At 39.9% G+C, this 17,676-nt stretch overlaps 18 non-coding genes and 2 pseudogenes across 18 annotated transcripts; all 20 read right to left on the bottom strand.

The window, feature by feature from the left end:
* Window positions 1-60: 60 nt before the first annotated feature.
* Window positions 61-179, bottom strand: LOC132137902 (5S ribosomal RNA). The gene has a single exon (XR_009432220.1). It is a non-coding gene; the product is annotated as a 5S ribosomal RNA (ribosomal RNA).
* A 568-nt stretch (window positions 180-747) lies between these two features.
* Window positions 748-856, bottom strand: LOC132139033 (5S ribosomal RNA; annotated as a pseudogene).
* An 84-nt stretch (window positions 857-940) lies between these two features.
* Window positions 941-1,059, bottom strand: LOC132137564 (5S ribosomal RNA). The gene has a single exon (XR_009431891.1). It is a non-coding gene; the product is annotated as a 5S ribosomal RNA (ribosomal RNA).
* Window positions 1,060-1,622: 563 nt separating this feature from the next.
* On the bottom strand, window positions 1,623-1,741 carry LOC132137721 (5S ribosomal RNA). Its single transcript, XR_009432047.1, has one exon. It is a non-coding gene; the product is annotated as a 5S ribosomal RNA (ribosomal RNA).
* Window positions 1,742-1,825: 84 nt separating this feature from the next.
* On the bottom strand, window positions 1,826-1,944 carry LOC132139406 (5S ribosomal RNA). Its single transcript, XR_009433624.1, has one exon. It is a non-coding gene; the product is annotated as a 5S ribosomal RNA (ribosomal RNA).
* A 572-nt stretch (window positions 1,945-2,516) lies between these two features.
* On the bottom strand, window positions 2,517-2,635 carry LOC132138719 (5S ribosomal RNA). Its single transcript, XR_009433001.1, has one exon. It is a non-coding gene; the product is annotated as a 5S ribosomal RNA (ribosomal RNA).
* Window positions 2,636-2,719: 84 nt separating this feature from the next.
* Window positions 2,720-2,838, bottom strand: LOC132139394 (5S ribosomal RNA). The gene has a single exon (XR_009433613.1). It is a non-coding gene; the product is annotated as a 5S ribosomal RNA (ribosomal RNA).
* Window positions 2,839-3,402: 564 nt separating this feature from the next.
* Window positions 3,403-3,521, bottom strand: LOC132138926 (5S ribosomal RNA). Its single transcript, XR_009433201.1, has one exon. It is a non-coding gene; the product is annotated as a 5S ribosomal RNA (ribosomal RNA).
* Window positions 3,522-3,605: 84 nt separating this feature from the next.
* LOC132137901 (5S ribosomal RNA) lies at window positions 3,606-3,724 on the bottom strand. The gene has a single exon (XR_009432219.1). It is a non-coding gene; the product is annotated as a 5S ribosomal RNA (ribosomal RNA).
* A 568-nt stretch (window positions 3,725-4,292) lies between these two features.
* LOC132139032 (5S ribosomal RNA) lies at window positions 4,293-4,401 on the bottom strand (annotated as a pseudogene).
* An 84-nt stretch (window positions 4,402-4,485) lies between these two features.
* On the bottom strand, window positions 4,486-4,604 carry LOC132139382 (5S ribosomal RNA). Its single transcript, XR_009433602.1, has one exon. It is a non-coding gene; the product is annotated as a 5S ribosomal RNA (ribosomal RNA).
* Window positions 4,605-5,167: 563 nt separating this feature from the next.
* Window positions 5,168-5,286, bottom strand: LOC132137720 (5S ribosomal RNA). Its single transcript, XR_009432046.1, has one exon. It is a non-coding gene; the product is annotated as a 5S ribosomal RNA (ribosomal RNA).
* Window positions 5,287-5,370: 84 nt separating this feature from the next.
* LOC132139371 (5S ribosomal RNA) lies at window positions 5,371-5,489 on the bottom strand. Its single transcript, XR_009433591.1, has one exon. It is a non-coding gene; the product is annotated as a 5S ribosomal RNA (ribosomal RNA).
* Window positions 5,490-9,361: 3,872 nt separating this feature from the next.
* LOC132138689 (5S ribosomal RNA) lies at window positions 9,362-9,480 on the bottom strand. Its single transcript, XR_009432973.1, has one exon. It is a non-coding gene; the product is annotated as a 5S ribosomal RNA (ribosomal RNA).
* An 84-nt stretch (window positions 9,481-9,564) lies between these two features.
* On the bottom strand, window positions 9,565-9,683 carry LOC132138002 (5S ribosomal RNA). Its single transcript, XR_009432316.1, has one exon. It is a non-coding gene; the product is annotated as a 5S ribosomal RNA (ribosomal RNA).
* A 570-nt stretch (window positions 9,684-10,253) lies between these two features.
* Window positions 10,254-10,372, bottom strand: LOC132138718 (5S ribosomal RNA). Its single transcript, XR_009433000.1, has one exon. It is a non-coding gene; the product is annotated as a 5S ribosomal RNA (ribosomal RNA).
* Window positions 10,373-10,456: 84 nt separating this feature from the next.
* On the bottom strand, window positions 10,457-10,575 carry LOC132137795 (5S ribosomal RNA). Its single transcript, XR_009432116.1, has one exon. It is a non-coding gene; the product is annotated as a 5S ribosomal RNA (ribosomal RNA).
* Window positions 10,576-11,146: 571 nt separating this feature from the next.
* Window positions 11,147-11,265, bottom strand: LOC132138688 (5S ribosomal RNA). The gene has a single exon (XR_009432972.1). It is a non-coding gene; the product is annotated as a 5S ribosomal RNA (ribosomal RNA).
* An 84-nt stretch (window positions 11,266-11,349) lies between these two features.
* Window positions 11,350-11,468, bottom strand: LOC132139358 (5S ribosomal RNA). Its single transcript, XR_009433580.1, has one exon. It is a non-coding gene; the product is annotated as a 5S ribosomal RNA (ribosomal RNA).
* Window positions 11,469-12,054: 586 nt separating this feature from the next.
* On the bottom strand, window positions 12,055-12,173 carry LOC132138869 (5S ribosomal RNA). Its single transcript, XR_009433146.1, has one exon. It is a non-coding gene; the product is annotated as a 5S ribosomal RNA (ribosomal RNA).
* Window positions 12,174-17,676: the final 5,503 nt, after the last annotated feature.

Below are 17,676 nucleotides of genomic sequence, written 5' to 3'. Positions count from 1 at the left end.
ATTTAAAGATCAGACACTCTAATCTCCAGTTCATTATATAAGTTCGGAATAAAACCCAAAAGCTTACAGCACCTGGTATTCCCAGGCGGTCTCCCATCCAAGTACTAACCAGGCCCAAACCTGCTTAGCTTCCGAGATCAGACGAGATCGGGCACAGCCACGTTGGTATGGCCGTAAGCGAAAGCTGCTGCAAAGAGAGGGCTAATTAAAGATCAGCCACTGTAATCTCCAGTACATTATATAAATAGGGACGAAAACCCTAAAGCTTACAGCACCTGGCAATCCCAGGCGGTCTCCCATCCAAGTAGTAACCAGAACCAAACATGCTAAGATTCAGACATCGGGCATTGACTCTTTTTTTTTTTTTTTTTTTTTTTTTTTTGCACGATTATTATATAATTAGTGAAAAAATTCCAAAAAGTAAAAAAATTTGAAAAATTTCCAAAAAGCTTTCAGCACCTGGTATTCCCAGGCGGTTTCCCATCCAAGTACTAACCAGGCATAGCCAGGTATGGCCTAAGCGAAGGCTGCTGCAGAGAGAGGGCTATTTAAAGATCAGCCACTCTAATCTCCAGTTCAATATATAAGTAGGGAAGAAAACCCAAAAGCTTACAGCACCTGGTATTATTCTCAGGCAGTCTCCCATCCAAGTAATAACCAGAACCAAACATTCTAAGATTCAGAGATCTGGCATTGACTCTTTTTTTTTTTCAAGATTATTACATAACTAATGAAAATTTTCCAAAAAGCTTACAGCACCTGGTATTCCCAGGCGGTCTCACATCCAAGTACTAACCAAGCCCAAACCTGCTTAGCTTCCGAGATCAGGCATAGCCAGGTTGGTATGGCCGTAAGCGAAAGCTGCTGCAAAGAGAGGGCTATTTAAAGATCAGACACTCTAATCTCCAGTTCATTATATAAGTTCGGAATAAAACCCAAAAGCTTACAGCACCTGGTATTCCCAGGCGGTCTCCCATCCAAGTACTAACCAGGCCCAAACCTGCTTAGCTTCCGAGATCAGACGAGATCGGGCATAGCCAGGTTGGTATGGCCGTAAGCGAAAGCTGCTGCAAAGAGAGGGCTAATTAAAGATCAGCCACTGTAATCTCCAGTACATTATATAAATAGGGACGAAAACCCAAAAGCTTACAGCACCTGGCAATCCCAGGCGGTCTCCCATCCAAGTAGTAACCAGAACCAAACATGCTAAGATTCAGACATCGGGCATTGACTCTTTTTTTTTTTTTTTTTTTTGCACGATTATTATACAATTAGTGAAAAAATTCCAAAAAGTAAAAAAATTTGAAAAATTTCCAAAAAGCTTTCAGCACCTGGTATTCCCAGGCGGTTTCCCATCCAAGTACTAACCAGGCATAGCCAGGTATGGCCGTAAGCGAAGGCTGCTGCAGAGAGAGGGCTATTTAAAGATCAGCCACTCTAATCTCCAGTTCAATATATAAGTAGGGAAGAAAACCCAAAAGCTTACAGCACCTGGTATTATTCTCAGACAGTCTCCCATCCAAGTAATAACCAGAACCAAACATTCTAAGATTCAGAGATCTGGCATTGACTCTTTTTTTTTTTTTCAAGATTATTACATAACTAATGAAAATTTTCCAAAAAGCTTACAGCACCTGGTATTCCCAGGCGGTCTCCCATCCAAGTACTAACCAAGCCCAAACCTGCTTAGCTTCCGAGATCAGACGAGATCGGGCATAGCCAGGTTGGTATGGCCGTAAGCGAAAGCTGCTGCAAAGAGAGGGCTATTTAAAGATCAGACACTCTAATCTCCAGTTCATTATATAAGTTCGGAATAAAACCCAAAAGCTTACAGCACCTGGTATTCCCAGGCGGTCTCCCATCCAAGTACTAACCAGGCCCAAACCTGCTTAGCTTCCGAGATCAGACGAGATCGGGCATAGCCAGGTTGGTATGGCCGTAAGCGAAAGCTGCTGCAAAGAGAGGGCTAATTAAAGATCAGCCACTGTAATCTCCAGTACATTATATAAATAGGGACGAAAACCCTAAAGCTTGCATTACCTGGCAATCCCAGGCGGTCTCCCATCCAAGTAGAAACCAGAACCAAACATGCTAAGATTCAGACATCGGGCATTGACTCTTTTTTTTTTGTTTTTTTTTTTTTTTTTTTGCACGATTATTATATAATTAGTGAAAAAATTCCAAAGAGTAAAAAAATTTGAAAAATTTCCAAAAAGCTTTCAGCACCTGGTATTCCCAGGCGGTTTCCCATCCAAGTACTAACCAGGCATAGCCAGGTATGGCCGTAAGCGAAGGCTGCTGCAGAGAGAGGGCTATTTAAAGATCAGCCACTCTAATCTCCAGTTCAATATATAAGTAGGGAAGAAAACCCAAAAGCTTACAGCACCTGGTATTATTCTCAGGCAGTCTCCCATCCAAGTAATAACCAGAACCAAACATTCTAAGATTCAGAGATCTGGCATTGACTCTTTTTTTTTTTTCAAGATTATTACATAACTAATGAAAATTTTCCAAAAAGCTTACAGCACCTGGTATTCCCAGGCGGTCTCACATCCAAGTACTAACCAAGCCCAAACCTGCTTAGCTTCCGAGATCAGACGAGATCAGGCATAGCCAGGTTGGTATGGCCGTAAGCGAAAGCTGCTGCAAAGAGAGGGCTATTTAAAGATCAGACACTCTAATCTCCAGTTCATTATATAAGTTCGGAATAAAACCCAAAAGCTTACAGCACCTGGTATTCCCAGGCGGTCTCCCATCCAAGTACTAACCAGGCCCAAACCTGCTTAGCTTCCGAGATCAGACGAGATCGGGCATAGCCAGGTTGGTATGGCCGTAAGCGAAAGCTGCTGCAAAGAGAGGGCTAATTAAAGATCAGCCACTGTAATCTCCAGTACATTATATAAATAGGGACGAAAACCCTAAAGCTTACAGCACCTGGCAATCCCAGGCGGTCTCCCATCCAAGTAGTAACCAGAACCAAACATGCTAAGATTCAGACATCGGGCATTGACTCTTTTTTTTTTTTTTTTTTTTGCACGATTATTATACAATTAGTGAAAAAATTCCAAAAAGTAAAAAAAATTGAAAAATTTCCAAAAAGCTTTCAGCACCTGGTATTCCCAGGCGGTTTCCCATCCAAGTACTAACCAGGCATAGCCAGGTATGGCCGTAAGCGAAAGCTGCTGCAGAGAGAGGGCTATTTAAAGATCAGCCACTCTAATCTCCAGTTCAATATATAAGTAGGGAAGAAAACCCAAAAGCTTACAGCACCTGGTATTATTCTCAGGCAGTCTCCCATCCAAGTAATAACCAGAACCAAACATTCTAAGATTCAGAGATCTGGCATTGACTCTTTTTTTTTTTTTTCAAGATTATTACATAACTAATGAAAATTTTCCAAAAAGCTTACAGCACCTGGTATTCCCAGGCGGTCTCCCATCCAAGTACTAACCAAGCCCAAACCTGCTTAGCTTCCGAGATTAGACAAGATCAGGCATAGCCAGGTTGGTATGGCCGTAAGCGAAAGCTGCTGCAAAGAGAGGGCTATTTAAAGATCAGACACTCTAATCTCCAGTTCATTATATAAGTTCGGAATAAAACCCAAAAGCTTACAGCACCTGGTATTCCCAGGCGGTCTCCCATCCAAGTACTAACCAGGCCCAAACCTGCTTAGCTTCCGAGATCAGACGAGATCGGGCACAGCCACGTTGGTATGGCCGTAAGCGAAAGCTGCTGCAAAGAGAGGGCTAATTAAAGATCAGCCACTGTAATCTCCAGTACATTATATAAATAGGGACGAAAACCCTAAAGCTTACAGCACCTGGCAATCCCAGGCGGTCTCCCATCCAAGTAGTAACCAGAACCAAACATGCTAAGATTCAGACATCGGGCATTGACTCTTTTTTTTTTTTTTTTTTTTTTTTTTTTGCACGATTATTATATAATTAGTGAAAAAATTCCAAAAAGTAAAAAAATTTGAAAAATTTCCAAAAAGCTTTCAGCACCTGGTATTCCCAGGCGGTTTCCCATCCAAGTACTAACCAGGCATAGCCAGGTATGGCCTAAGCGAAGGCTGCTGCAGAGAGAGGGCTATTTAAAGATCAGCCACTCTAATCTCCAGTTCAATATATAAGTAGGGAAGAAAACCCAAAAGCTTACAGCACCTGGTATTATTCTCAGGCAGTCTCCCATCCAAGTAATAACCAGAACCAAACATTCTAAGATTCAGAGATCTGGCATTGACTCTTTTTTTTTTTCAAGATTATTACATAACTAATGAAAATTTTCCAAAAAGCTTACAGCACCTGGTATTCCCAGGCGGTCTCACATCCAAGTACTAACCAAGCCCAAACCTGCTTAGCTTCCGAGATCAGGCATAGCCAGGTTGGTATGGCCGTAAGCGAAAGCTGCTGCAAAGAGAGGGCTATTTAAAGATCAGACACTCTAATCTCCAGTTCATTATATAAGTTCGGAATAAAACCCAAAAGCTTACAGCACCTGGTATTCCCAGGCGGTCTCCCATCCAAGTACTAACCAGGCCCAAACCTGCTTAGCTTCCGAGATCAGACGAGATCGGGCATAGCCAGGTTGGTATGGCCGTAAGCGAAAGCTGCTGCAAAGAGAGGGCTAATTAAAGATCAGCCACTGTAATCTCCAGTACATTATATAAATAGGGACGAAAACCCAAAAGCTTACAGCACCTGGCAATCCCAGGCGGTCTCCCATCCAAGTAGTAACCAGAACCAAACATGCTAAGATTCAGACATCGGGCATTGACTCTTTTTTTTTTTTTTTTTTTTGCACGATTATTATACAATTAGTGAAAAAATTCCAAAAAGTAAAAAAATTTGAAAAATTTCCAAAAAGCTTTCAGCACCTGGTATTCCCAGGCGGTTTCCCATCCAAGTACTAACCAGGCATAGCCAGGTATGGCCGTAAGCGAAGGCTGCTGCAGAGAGAGGGCTATTTAAAGATCAGCCACTCTAATCTCCAGTTCAATATATAAGTAGGGAAGAAAACCCAAAAGCTTACAGCACCTGGTATTATTCTCAGACAGTCTCCCATCCAAGTAATAACCAGAACCAAACATTCTAAGATTCAGAGATCTGGCATTGACTCTTTTTTTTTTTTTCAAGATTATTACATAACTAATGAAAATTTTCCAAAAAGCTTACAGCACCTGGTATTCCCAGGCGGTCTCCCATCCAAGTACTAACCAAGCCCAAACCTGCTTAGCTTCCGAGATCAGACGAGATCGGGCATAGCCAGGTTGGTATGGCCGTAAGCGAAAGCTGCTGCAAAGAGAGGGCTATTTAAAGATCAGACACTCTAATCTCCAGTTCATTATATAAGTTCGGAATAAAACCCAAAAGCTTACAGCACCTGGTATTCCCAGGCGGTCTCCCATCCAAGTACTAACCAGGCCCAAACCTGCTTAGCTTCCGAGATCAGACGAGATCGGGCATAGCCAGGTTGGTATGGCCGTAAGCGAAAGCTGCTGCAAAGAGAGGGCTAATTAAAGATCAGCCACTGTAATCTCCAGTACATTATATAAATAGGGACGAAAACCCTAAAGCTTGCATTACCTGGCAATCCCAGGCGGTCTCCCATCCAAGTAGAAACCAGAACCAAACATGCTAAGATTCAGACATCGGGCATTGACTCTTTTTTTTTTTTTGCACGATTATTATATAATTTGTGAAAAAATTCCAAAAAGTAAAAAAATTTGAAAAATTTCCAAAAAGCTTTCAGCACCTGGTATTCCCAGGCGGTTTCCCATCCAAGTACTAACCAGGCATAGCCAGGTATGGCCGTAAGCGAAGGCTGCTGCAGAGAGAGGGCTATTTAAAGATCAGCCACTCTAATCTCCAGTTCAATATATAAGTAGGGAAGAAAACCCAAAAGCTTACAGCACCTGGTATTATTCTCAGGCAGTCTCCCATCCAAGTAATAACCAGAACCAAACATTCTAAGATTCAGAGATCTGGGGTCTCATTTATAAAACTATGCGTAGGATCTTTACTAAAAGTTTACGTGCGCCCAAAAGCCAAAAATGGCGTACGCCAAAAAATATTCCGATTTATAAAACCGTGCGTACGCACACCTGTAAGCAATGTTCCCTTTATAAATCACAGATCACCCGCAGATGTGCGTACGTGAACCAGCCTCATATCCCGCCCTGTACACGCCCATTTTTAACCATAAATAGTCAATGCAAATCACCTCATGATTGCTGATCAGCATGTAAATGAGAGTGGAATCCCATATATACCTGGAAAACTGGCATGCGACCCGCCAATTAATTAATCCAAGAAAGTGAAAACGTGCATTTCTGTTAGCCTAATTTTAATAATGGCGACAGGTGAGAAAAGAGGAAAAAAACGTAATTTCTCAGATACTGAGATTGAAACACTTTTTAGGGGAGGTGGAGGCTCGGAAAACTGTGTTATTTGGTGGCCACAGCAGTGGGGTCACTAATAAAAAGAAGCAGTGCGAGTGGCAAAGTATTGCTTCTGCCGTCAATTGTGTCAGTGGGACAGAACGGACAGTTGCAGAATTAAAGAAAAAATGGTCCGACCTGAAGGTATACAAATTTTTTTTTTACCAACATATTACATTTGTGTTTTATTAGGCTATATACCTATATAAATAGCAATATTGATTTTCAAAAAGTTTTATTTACATGTGCTTACAGTATGCAAAATATGTGAAATAAAGATTCTCATTCATTCAAGGTGGAGGCAAAGAGAAAACTGTCCTCCCACCGCCAGAGCGTGGCTGCAACTGGTGGGGGCCCATGTACAGCTGATCTCACATCAGTGGACAGCAAAATCGCGGCTATAATTGGGGAGGTCAGCGTGTGTGGTATTGTGTCGGAAAAGGAGGGAGACACTGACGTGACTGAAACCACAGAGGAGCAAGGTTAAACCGATTTTTAATCATTAACGCTGTACATTTGAGTGTGTGGGGTGATAAATGGATAAATGTTGCCAATTGTTTGTCCTCCAGTCCTTCCGGAGTCTGAAGCTGTAAATGAACAGGAGGTTCAGGGTGAGGGGTTCTCAGATGCAGATGCACAGCGTCCGGCTCAAAGCAGTGCCCCTTCTGCGTCTGGCACGTCCAAAAGTGGTCGGGTACTCACTGACGCAGTCCTGCAGTTACAGCGAGAGACAATAAACGCTGTCAACAGGGTTGCAGATGAGCTACGGCAGATGAGAGAAGTGATGCAAGAAATTGCACAATCATTAAAAGATGCAGTTAAAACATGAACCTTGAGTTTTGTCTTTCTTTACAAACGCCGCATGACATCCTCACGGATTCTTGCACCTCGTTGATATCCCTCTTGTCGGCCAGGGGGCTGTGGCTCGGGGTCGTAATGCTGGGGTAGAGGGAGATCAGGAGGGAGAGGAATACCGTTTCTCAGTGCTATATTGTGCAAAACACCACACGCCCTGACAATCTTGCACACTTTTGCTGGATGGTATAAAAGTCTGCCACCCGAGGCATCCAGAGCACGCCATCTGCATTTCAGGATGCCGATGGCACGCTCCACAACTGCGCGGGCACGAGAGTGGACCTCGTTATAATGAGTTTCCTCTGCGCTCTGCGGGTTTAAAAATGGGGTGAGGAGCCAGCGTCTCAGGGGGTAGCCACTGTCGCCTGCAGGTTATAATTATATTAAAAACAAAATTGTTACAGTTTCTACTTTTTAATATTGTTAAACTCACCAAGAAGCCAGCCATCACGTACTGCGCCTGCATTTAGTCTGTTCCCTACACTGCTATGTGTCAAGATAAAGGAATCATGTGTTGAACCAGGCCAGCGTGCCACAATGTTTGTGAGGGTCATGTTGGAGTCACATATGATTTGCACATTAATAGAATGCACATGCTTTCTATTAACATAAGCAAATTCATTTTCAGATGGTGCCCTTATAGCAACATGAGTGCAGTCAATTGCGCCGATTACATTTGGGAAACCAGACATTGCTGCAAATTGCGTTTTAATTTCAGCCTGTTCTCGCACAGTGTAGGGGAACCTGATGTATCGACTAACCATATTAAGTATACCATTTAAAACGACAGATATTATGGCACTCAGGGACGGCTGTGATATACCAGACCTATAGGGTGAGATGATAGATTCCAATAGAATTATTTCATATACAAAAAGGTCTTAGAGACAAATTTGAGGATTACTTATAGTTTTTTTATATTATTAATTTACCTGTCTGCCAATTCCCGCTGGAAACAGCCGGTTGCCAAGAACCCCAGAGTGGTGAGGACTTGTATTTGGACTGGGATGGCATGGTTCCGGCGTGTTGCCCTCTCTAATACTGGACCCAATTCAGCACATAGATCCAAGAGCACAGCTCTAGGGAATCTAAATCGGCTTATTAGCCAGTCATCATCATGGGCCAGGAAATCATCATGGTCCCTGAAAACTCGTTCTCTCCTTATTCTGCCATTAGCGTAATCCTCCAACAGTGCCAGGAGTGCCATCATGAAGCATTACATACCCGGGTCACCGGAGAATTTATATGTTTCTAGCAAATAGACTGATCGTTAACACCTTGACAAAATCACTTAATTAATTTGTGGGCGAAAATTTAAGACGAAAATGTTATAGTGAACACATGCTTCTTGACGGTTTTGTAATGAACACCGTAATAGTTAGGACCGATGATGAGTAGCGATTGTGCTTCATGACTGTATTTGCAGACTTTGACATTTTATGATATAGGCTATGTACATTAAGGAAAATATTTCCTTTTTACACTGTGTTCTGCAGTTCTCTAATAAAAGGGTATTTCATGCTATTCTGTAGGCTATCACATGTATCGCGCCATGTCCTCCTGTGCTCCCGTTGTGGACAATGTGACTGTAAGGCAGCGCTGATTATTATTTTATTTTACTTTTAATACATTTTGAATTACGTTTGGATTTTACTAGATGTATATAGCCTAAAACAATCGGCACAAATAACACTGTTGGATTTAATCTTCATGATAATGTGGATATAACGTATGAAATGGAGTGAAAATTAAATGTCATTCATTCTTATAATCGTTCTTCTCACATTTATTTTCTACAATCTAACTTCAGTTCACGACCTCACCATCGGTGTCGCCAATTCCCTTTGTCTCCAGAATGTGCGTACGCACGGCTCAAAGTTTGCTTAAAGGTGCGCACATTCTCCCGTCAAGTTTGTTTTTTATAGATCACAACCTTTGCGTGGGAACTGGCGTACGTACGTTTCCAGCCCCGTTTTGTGCGTACGCACGCTTTATAAATGAGGCCCCTGGCATTGACTCTTTTTTTTTTTTCAAGATTATTACATAACTAATGAAAATTTTCCAAAAAGCTTACAGCACCTGGTATTCCCAGGCGGTCTCCCATCCAAGTACTAACCAAGCCCAAACCTGCTTAGCTTCCGAGATTAGACGAGATCAGGCATAGCCAGGTTGGTATGGCCGTAAGCGAAAGCTGCTGCAAAGAGAGGGCTATTTAAAGATCAGACACTCTAATCTCCAGTTCATTATATAAGTTCGGAATAAAACCCAAAAGCTTACAGCACCTGGTATTCCCAGGCGGTCTCCCATCCAAGTACTAACCAGGCCCAAACCTGCTTAGCTTCCGAGATCAGACGAGATCGGGCATAGCCACGTTGGTATGGCCGTAAGCGAAAGCTGCTGCAAAGAGAGGGCTAATTAAAGATCAGCCACTGTAATCTCCAGTACATTATATAAATAGGGACGAAAACCCTAAAGCTTACAGCACCTGGCAATCCCAGGCGGTCTCCCATCCAAGTAGTAACCAGAACCAAACATGCTAAGATTCAGACATCGGGCATTGACTCTTTTTTTTTTGTTTTTGTTTTTTTTTTTGCACGATTATTATATAATTAGTGAAAAAATTCCAAAAAGTAAAAAAATTTGAAAAATTTCCAAAAAGCTTTCAGCACCTGGTATTCCCAGGCGGTTTCCCATCCAAGTACTAACCAGGCATAGCCAGGTATGGCCGTAAGCGAAGGCTGCTGCAGAGAGAGGGCTATTTAAAGATCAGCCACTCTAATCTCCAGTTCAATATATAAGTAGGGAAGAAAACCCAAAAGCTTACAGCACCTGGTATTATTCTCAGGCAGTCTCCCATCCAAGTAATAACCAGAACCAAACATTCTAAGATTCAGAGATCTGGCATTGACTCTTTTTTTTTTTTCAAGATTATTACATAACTAATGAAAATTTTCCAAAAAGCTTACAGCACCTGGTATTCCCAGGCGGTCTCACATCCAAGTACTAACCAAGCCCAAACCTGCTTAGCTTCCGAGATCAGACGAGATCAGGCATAGCCAGGTTGGTATGGCCGTAAGCGAAAGCTGCTGCAAAGAGAGGGCTATTTAAAGATCAGACACTCTAATCTCCAGTTCATTATATAAGTTCGGAATAAAACCCAAAAGCTTACAGCACCTGGTATTCCCAGGCGGTCTCCCATCCAAGTACTAACCAGGCCCAAACCTGCTTAGCTTCCGAGATCAGACGAGATCGGGCATAGCCAGGTTGGCATGGCCGTAAGCGAAAGCTGCTGCAAAGAGAGGGATAATTAAAGATCAGCCACTGTAATCTCCAGTACATTATATAAATAGGGACGAAAACCCAAAAGCTTACAGCACCTGGCAATCCCAGGCGGTCTCCCATCCAAGTAGTAACCAGAACCAAACATGCTAAGATTCAGACATCGGGCATTGACTCTTTTTTTTTTTTTTTTTTTTTTTTTTTTGCACGATTATTATATAATTAGTGAAAAAATTCCAAAAAGTAAAAAAATGTGAAAAATTTCCAAAAAGCTTTCAGCACCTGGTATTCCCAGGCGGTTTCCCATCCAAGTACTAACCAGGCATAGCCAGGTATGGCCGTAAGCGAAGGCTGCTGCAGAGAGAGGGCTATTTAAAGATCAGACACTCTAATCTCCAGTTCAATATATAAGTAGGGAAGAAAACCCAAAAGCTTACAGCACCTGGTATTATTCTCAGGCAGTCTCCCATCCAAGTAATAACCAGAACCAAACATTCTAAGATTCAGAGATCTGGCATTGACTCTTTTTTTTTTTTTCAAGATTATTACATAACTAATGAAAATTTTCCAAAAAGCTTACAGCACCTGGTATTCCCAGGCGGTCTCCCATCCAAGTACTAACCAAGCCCAAACCTGCTTAGCTTCCGAGATTAGACGAGATCAGGCATAGCCAGGTTGGTATGGCCGTAAGCGAAAGCTGCTGCAAAGAGAGGGCTATTTAAAGATCAGACACTCTAATCTCCAGTTCATTATATAAGTTCGGAATAAAACCCAAAAGCTTACAGCACCTGGTATTCCCAGGCGGTCTCCCATCCAAGTACTAACCAGGCCCAAACCTGCTTAGCTTCCGAGATCAGACGAGATCGGGCATAGCCAGGTTGGTATGGCCGTAAGCGAAAGCTGCTGCAAAGAGAGGGCTAATTAAAGATCAGCCACTGTAATCTCCAGTACATTATATAAATAGGGACGAAAACCCTAAAGCTTACAGCACCTGGCAATCCCAGGCGGTCTCCCATCCAAGTAGTAACCAGAACCAAACATGCTAAGATTCAGACATCGGGCATTGACTCTGTTTTTTTTTTTTTTTTTTTTTTTTTTTTTTTTTTTTTTTTTGCACGATTATTATATAATTAGTGAAAAAATTCCAAAAAGTAAAAAAATGTGAAACATTTCCAAAAAGCTTTCAGCACCTGGTATTCCCAGGCGGTTTCCCATCCAAGTACTAACCAGGCATAGCCAGGTATGGCCGTAAGCGAAGGCTGCTGCAGAGAGAGGGCTATTTAAAGATCAGCCACTCTAATCTCCAGTTCAATATATAAGTAGGGAAGAAAACCCAAAAGCTTACAGCACCTGGTATTATTCTCAGGCAGTCTCCCATCCAAGTAATAACCAGAACCAAACATTCTAAGATTCAGAGATCTGGCATTGACTCTTTTTTTTTTTTTCAAGATTATTACATAACTAATGAAAATTTTCCAAAAAGCTTACAGCACCTGGTATTCCCAGGCGGTCTCCCATCCAAGTACTAACCAAGTCCAAACCTGCTTAGCTTCCGAGATTAGACGAGATCAGGCATAGCCAGGTTGGTATGGCCGTAAGCGAAAGCTGCTGCAAAGAGAGGGCTATTTAAAGATCAGCCACTCTAATCTCCAGTTCATTATATAAGTTCGGAATAAAACCCAAAAGCTTACAGCACCTGGTATTCCCAGGCGTTCTCCCATCCAAGTACTAACCAGGCCCAAACCTGCTTAGCTTCCGAGATCAGACGAGATCGGGCATAGCTTTTTTTTTTTTTTTTTATTGGAGATTTCAGTTATTACAAAACAAACACATTTTCTTAGTCATACAATTTCATTCATCTCATAATCAAACTAACATCGTCATTGAAGTTTGTTGCTGAAGGAATAAAATTCACATTACATAACAATATGTCATCTTAATCATCTTCTCCTGGCATGTAAAAATGCTTTTGTTTAAAGATACATATAACATCATTTGTGAAAATTTTATAAAAATCCGCCATCTGGTTTTCCAATTTAAAATAATTGTATAACATTTCTACATAACTTTCAACCATTTGTTTAAAAAGCACCCATAAGTTTAAAATACAATCTCTGTTTCTGGCTACATTTCTCCTTTTCAATATTGCTTTTTTTGCCAAGATTAAAAACAAATTCACAAGTTTCTTATTTTCTTTGTTCTCTGTCATTCCCAGCATAAAAAACCTTTTCCAGTCAGTAACCTCTTCATTTTCTCTTAATTCTTTGACAATTTCTTTCAGTTCATTAAAAAATGGGTTAAGTTTTCCACATAATAAAAACAAATGTAAAATACCTTCATCTTCTTTTTTACAGACTTTACATTGAGCATTTGTTGCCTTCTGCATTATACACAATCTCATTTCTGTATAGATCACATTTTGTCTGATAAAATAGTCTAAACATTCTAAATCTACATCCAACCATTTCCATGTTCTATTCTTCCAAATGCCTTTTTCTTCGATTTCATTAAAATGCCTTAACCAAATCTGGTTGGCAACAGGTTTTTTAAAAACTCTATTTATAAAAAACTCATAGAACATTTTCACAGTACACAAATTAAAATCCACCCTCTTTTCTTTAAATTTTAAAAACACCATCATTTTATTTTCTCGTTCTCCCTTCTTTTTAATCTCATCTAGCCATTGCCTTGGGATTGCTTTCTTGACATCTTCATACTGTTTTTTTAAAACCATGACATTAAAATCCTCCTTCTCCTCCTCCATTGCATCTTTAATCACTTGGAGTGGTAAAAATCCCTCTTTCACCTCCCATAAAACATCTCTCACTTTTACGATCCCCACTTTTAGCCACTTCTTAAAATAGATATCTCGCTCGTGTATCTTTATTTTGTCATTTAAAAACAGAGGCTGATTTAAAATCGCTTCCCTCCCCTCCGGATTAAAATCCACCTCTGTTAAAAAAAGCCTCCAAGCATTTAAAACCTCTTTATAAAACTGTGGTATCCCCTCCATCATCCAACTTTTCAACTTCATCCATAAAATGTTTTCCCCAAGGTTAAAATTCCCACATTTATTTAAATAAAAACCCATCAATTTCTTCCATTCATCTCTCTTCTTATCATCCAAATATTTCTTAACCACTTTTACCCTCATGCTTTTCATCTTCTGTTCCACATCGACTAAACCCATCCCTCCCTCTTCTGGTTTTCCTATCAGCGTATTGTACGCTATCCTTGGAGGCTTTTTTTCCCATAAAAATTCTAAAATACTCTTTTTTATTCTCTTAAAAACCCAGTTTGGCAATGGCATCACATGTAATTTGTACCACATTTTTGATAACATTAACATGTTTACAATTAAAATTTTTCCTTTCAAACTTAAAAACCTGTTTCTCCAAAAAATCAGTCTCCTATCCATCCCTCCCAATGTCTCATCCCACATATTATCAACAGTTTCCTTCTCATTCTTTGCTAACCCCGCTCCTAAAATCCTCATTTCTTGTACCTCTAGGAATTTAACAACCCCCGTTAAAACCTCTGACCTTCCGAACTTCATATATACTGTTTTTTCTTCATTTATTTTTGCACCTGATCCCTCACAATAGCATTTCATTTTTTCCATTACTTCTTTAACACTTTCTATATTTTCAACAATAATTGTGGTATCATCCGCATACTGGAATATTTTAGTCAGTTCCTCTTTTTCTTCTAGTTTTATTCCCTTTATTTTTTTCTCTCTGTTTATTAAAAGCCCTAATGGTTCAGCCACCAAAGAATATAACTTCGCTGACAGTGGACACCCTTGTCTTATAGACCTTAAAACTTTAAAAGGTTCCGTTAAAAAACCATTACATTTAACTTTTGTTAAAATATCGCTGTATAAAACTGAGATCCATTTTATAAAATTCTCTCCAAAACCAAATTGTTTTAAAACCGCCAATAAAAACCCATGCTCCACTCTGTCAAAAGCCTTCTCGAAATCCATGCTTATTATATATGCCTCCTTTCCTTTTTCTTTTATGTACCCCATTATATCTCTTATGCTACTCGTGATATCTGCTATGTCCCTCCCCTTTACTCCATATGCCTGGTTAGTCTCTATTATGTTTGGCATAATATTTTTTAATCTGTTCGCTAAAACCCTGGCTAAAATTTTAAAATCTGTGTTTAACATTGTAATGGGCCTAAAATTCCTCAGTTCCGCTTTGTCTCCTTTTCTCTTGTAGATTATTTTCATTAAGCCTAAGCCCATTCTTGGGTGTACTCTTTCTTTTTTAAAAACCTCTTCATAGACTTCTTTTAAAATCGGGCTTACTTTTTCTTTAAAAACCTTATAAAACTCACTTCCAATACCATCTATTCCTGGGCTTTTCTTCACACTTAGCTGATTTATTGCTTGTATAATTTCCTCAGTTGTTATTCCCTTATCACATTCCTATTTATCTCCCTCACCGACTTTTCGTGTTATCTGTTGTAACAAAATGTTCCTTTTTTCCTCATCCCCTTCCTCTGATCTAAAAAGTTCTTCATAATATGTGCTTATTTCCTTTAAAATTCCCTCCGTGCTTAAAACAACTTGTCCTTCCTTATTCCTAAGTTCTTTAATTATTCCCGCCTTCGCCCTGCTTTTCTCAAGGTTAAAAAAGAATCTACTACATTTTTCCCCTTCTACTGTATATTTAGCTTTACTTCTTAACGTTGCCCCTTTATATTTTCCTTCTTCGATTTTCCTCAACTTTTCCTCCACTTCAATTACTCTTTGCACGTTTACTTCATTTTTATTTAACTCCTCTCTTAACGTCTTTCTTATTTCTTGTTCCTTTGTTCTTTTTACCTTTTGTAACAATTTACAGTAATTCATTACATATTTCTTTATGTCATATTTCATGTTTTCCCACCATTGCCTTTTATCTTCTATGTACATCAAGTCTTTTTTCCCCTCATCTAATTTATTTTCTATCTCTTTTTTAAAACTCTCTTCCTTTAAAACTTCAGTGTTTAAAATCCATACCCCTGGTCCCCTCATTTCCTTTTTAAAATCCATTCTCATTTGCACCATTTTGTGATCACTTAAAGTCGTTTCTTTATAAAACACTCCATCAATAAAACATTCCAAATTCCTAGTACTTAAAAAGTAGTCTATTCTAGTTTGACACATAAAATTCCCTACCAGCTGTCTTCTTGTAAATTCCCTCTTTTTCCCATTTCTTTCTCTCCACACATCAATCATGTTCTTCTCCTCCATCAATGAAATTAACTCCTTTCTTCCCCCATCCGATTTAAAAACCATTCCGTTAGCCATATCCATTTTACTAAAAACAGTGTTAAAATCCCCCGCAATTATTACCCTCTTCCATTTTTCCATTAATTCAGCTATTACATTAAAATATTTTTTCTTTTCTATTTCTTCATTTGGAGCATGTACGTTTACTAAAATAAAATCATCTTCATCCATCTTAATTTCTACAGCCATGCATTTTCCTTTTGTGTCATTATACATTTGCTTTGACCTGATACCTCTATCGTTTCTTATTAACATCGCAACTCCTCCTCCTATTTTTCCCTCAGCATTATTAAAAAATAATTCCCCTTCCCATCTTTTTTTAAAATCCTCCATTACACTCTCTTTCCAGTTTGTTTCTTGCAATAAAATCACATCTTCATCCCTGCACAGTTCCTTGACTTTTTCAAATTTCACACCATTGATTAACCCTCTTGCATTAAAAGTAACAATTTTCAACACAATTAAAAAAGATAAAAAGACAAACTTTAGCATCATAATTTCGTTATCCTACTTCCTCCCCCTCTTTTGCACTTCTTCCACAGTCTTGTTTCACCTCATTACTTTGTTTACACATTTTATTTTTAGCTTTTTCTAAATTGGGTATTACCTTAACTTTTCTTCTTCTTTTATTGGATGTACTTGCAGTGCTGTCTCCGCCCATGTTTTCACTGTCTTTGTTATTTCTGTCCGTCTCACCGATCCATTCAGTCTCTTCTGGCTCTTCCGTTTCTGCTTTTCCAACCTCATTTAACTCCATCTGTACCTCCATTTCCACAATGTCCTGTGTTAACTCAGTCTTTTCAATCTCATTTTCATTGTCCTTGCTTACATTGTCCTCTCTTTGCATTTCTCCGGTGTCTTCCCTTTGCTCCTCTTCATTGTCTGTCTCATGCATCTGCCCACTCCCCCTCTCTTCTCCATTTTGCTGGTCTCCATACCAGCACTCGCATTTGTCCAGTACACAATTGCAGTCGGGACACATCACCACCTTACAGTCCCTCGCGAAGTGGCCTGTTTCCGAGCATTTAAAACATTTAAAGTCTGGACAGTCCTTCATCACATGATCAGGGCTCATACACAACCTGCAGGTTCTCACCTGCTTGCTATGTATCACTCTATAGTATTGTGGACCATCTTCCATTTCAATTCGAGTACTGTAGGGCAAGGAGGCCACTTCTTTTGGGAACTGTACCTTAAGGAACCTCGTTCCATCTTCTATGTTGGTGCCGGTATAAAATCTTCTTCTTATCTGAGAGACAGGAGTTACCCCCCATCCCTCCAGCTTCTGTAGAATCTCTGCATCATCCAGGTAAGCGGGCAGATGCATGAAAGAGACAACAAATTCTCTGTTATTCAATTTCTTAATTTCACATAGTTTTCCTTTAATCATCAATCCTTCGCTCAGATTTTCAATATCTTCTTCCTTTTCAAACGTAATTTCGTACTCCTTCATCATTTTGGGTCTTACAGCTAATATTTTTGTCACATCCAACTTATCTTTCAGCGCTTGTATTATGTCTTCTGCTTTTCCTTCGTGCACTTCAGTCAAATCCACTACTACTGTAGCTTCTTTGGTGTAGGTTCTTTTAAATCTCCTTTCAGGTCCATCCTTTTCTCGTTGAGTTTTTTCCAGTCCGTTTGTCATTTGCCGCCGTGTTCCTCGTGCCAAGTCCATGTCTGTTGCCGTAGTTCCATCCATTTTTCAAAAATAAATAAAACAAAAAACGAAAAAAAAAACAACAAAAAACAAAAAACAAAATGATCCCTCCCAAACAGCTATGCTGTTGGGAGGACAAGTAACAAAAATAACCAAAAATTT

This window comes from Carassius carassius, unplaced genomic scaffold, assembly GCF_963082965.1.
Source record: "Carassius carassius unplaced genomic scaffold, fCarCar2.1 SCAFFOLD_57, whole genome shotgun sequence".
Taxonomy (NCBI): domain Eukaryota; kingdom Metazoa; phylum Chordata; class Actinopteri; order Cypriniformes; family Cyprinidae; genus Carassius; species Carassius carassius.
The sequence above is the reverse complement of the archived record's forward strand: the minus strand, read 5'-3'. Positions and strand labels throughout refer to the sequence as shown.